The sequence below is a fragment of the Alosa pseudoharengus genome, unplaced genomic scaffold (assembly GCF_046254945.1).
Source record: "Alosa pseudoharengus isolate Yale_2024_CS ecotype anadromous, Long Island Sound unplaced genomic scaffold, YU_APseudo_1.1 YU_APseudo_1.1_scf_16, whole genome shotgun sequence".
NCBI lineage: Eukaryota > Metazoa > Chordata > Actinopteri > Clupeiformes > Clupeidae > Alosa > Alosa pseudoharengus.
Genome location: NW_027468630.1, coordinates 12,863,776 through 12,866,275, shown reverse-complemented (window position 1 = coordinate 12,866,275; position 2,500 = coordinate 12,863,776). Strand labels below are relative to the sequence as shown.

Sequence of the window (2,500 nt, the reverse complement as noted above, 5' to 3'; positions counted from 1 at the left end):
GCAATAGAGGTGTGTTTGTATGTGTGTGATGCAATGAGATTTTTCATTTGCCAGCGCTTCTCTTCAAATCACATTAGGTAACTAAGGAAATAGCCATTTTAATTTTGCTTAAAGAAACACACAATCAGTCATGTTGTTTTTCACAGAGAAATTAGTGGTAGCTAGAGATCTGGAGCTAGTCCAGATGACTCATTGGTGTCATTAGTGCTTGTTAGCAGCTTGTCACAGACCAGTGTGATTGCACTCTCTCTCTCTCACACACACAAGCAGGACACACACACACACACACACACACACACACACACACACACACACATACAGTATACTCGTGCAGCACTTAACAGAATAATGCAGAGATAATTTGTTGGCGCAATCCAGAGTTTGAATAGCTTCACAGTATGTGGTTTTCGATGTCCACACTGCAAATAAACTTTGCTAAAAGCAGCCTGCAGCTTTGGGACATTGGACCTCTGTGCATGCGAGCAAACAAATGACCAGTAGCTTTAAAGATCTGGAATATCTAGGCTCATTAAAACCAGGCCTTTAATAAAAAACAGTGTAATAGACATTTAATAACTATGTTTCAGGTCAGACTCAGAATAAGAACATTTTCTGTTGGGGGCGTTGGTGACTTTTTGTTAGATTACAGGCAAAAGTTGTACATTTGAGCTTATTAACATTCATAGACAAACAAGCATTATTGAAGCTCCCCCAAGCTGTAATCTTTCAGACGGTCATTAACCTGTTCTGTTCTAAAGAGTCGTTGGTTCTGTCTTGACTTTTGACATTTTGATTTGTGTTTTTCCTTAGCCAGTGAGGTTTTTTCAGTGCGGCTTGTTTTTTTTTTTGTTTTTTTCCCTTATGTGTGCCGTGCCGGGTTAAGCCAAAGCTGCTGGCCTTATTTGTAGAAAGGTGTAGAATGGGTGAGCGAAGGACAAGTCCATTAATTGTCAGAGCGGATCCGACTTCATGGAGGTCTGCGCTCCGAGTGCTCTTCTTCTTTTCTTATTTCTTGTTTACTACTCCTCTGTCTGGTCCCTGTTGTGTCCTGCAGGCCAGATGTCCCTTACAGCCTAGTAGTGGCTCTGGCAAATCACTTTAACAGAGCTGGCCAAGATTACGCCGCCTGTGAGACACACTCTTGCACTCGGAACACACTTGCACATGCAAACACACAATCTCAAATTACACAACCCGTGTTAGATTTACCGCAAGGCACTCTTAATTACACAGTCTGTAGGTTGTATATTTTGTCAGGATTGCACAGCCTGCAACAGACACTTGCATGCATCTTATGAAACATGCAACCCAAACATTCAAGGTCTTCTGTTTGCATCCAATTTTATAGTGTGTATTGTTTGTGGGTGTGCTAGCTAGGGATTGTGTAATATATTATGACAAGCAATTTATTGATGTTAATTACTTTTTAGAAAGACTTTTAAATATAGGTCCATCAGAGGCGTGCGTGCGTGTGTGTGTGTGTGATTAAGTTGGAGGAAATGGCTCACACAAATCAAGTCTTCTGGTTCTTACAGAGACATGATTGTCATCCTCTCCTCTCTCCCTCTCTCATCAGTTTTGTGCAGTTCATTAGCCCTGATAACACACACACACACACACACACACACTCACACACTCACTCACACACTCACACACACACACACACTTTTCCTTGTGTTCTCTGTCACCACAGACATCGGCGCACACAATCATATGTTTACAGACACACCGTTGGCTCACACACTCCCAGGAGACGAGCATGTTTGTGTGTGCTTGTGCACATTTGTGTGTGTGTGTGTGGGTGTGGGTGTGGGTTGTAGTTGATATCTTGTGGCTTAGCAGTGCCAGCCTGCTCCGTCCCCTGTAAACCTGTTCAGCTGGATCTCTGCCTTAGTTCCCGCTCTCCTGCCGACGGCCAATGAGAGGCCTGCCCCTCTGGGGAAGGGTTTTATGGCTGTGCTCTGCGTGGGGTTAGAACATCTAGAACACCGATCCCTATGTGTCAGAACATCTAGAACACCGATCCCTATGTGTTAGAACATCTAGAACACAGATCCCAATGTGTCAGTCTGAGACTGCGGAGCTGCAGTTATTGCATAGCTGTTCTGTCATGTGCAGAAGCGGAACTGTTCCTATAAGAGCTCTCACATTGACTTGAGTCACACTCTCACTCTCTCTCTCTCATTCTGTCCATCCTACTTGCACTCACTTCTTTTCTACTTTTTTCCTGTCGCTGTTTATTTATGTCCTTTTTGAATGAAAGGTGAAGTAGAGTCAGATGAGATGCAGGGGAAGTAGAGCCTTCCATCCTCCTCCTTTACTCTGCCATCTTAATTCCTTGTGTTTATGTTGTTTTATCTGTTCATCTATAAAGCACTTTGAATCACCAGTGAATAAACATGCCTTGCCTTGTCTCTGGGCCCTCCCCTTTTCTCTGTTGCTTCATTGTGTTGATATTTTTCATTCTTCCCCTCTCCTCTCTCCCCCTGTTTTTTCCCCT

General features: G+C 43.4%; 1 protein-coding gene across 4 annotated transcripts in view; it reads left to right on the top strand.

Annotated features, from left to right (window-relative positions):
• Positions 1–2,500, top strand: part of crtc3 (CREB regulated transcription coactivator 3) — a 46,449-nt gene that overhangs the window by 14,752 nt on the left and 29,197 nt on the right. The window lies entirely within an intron of this gene.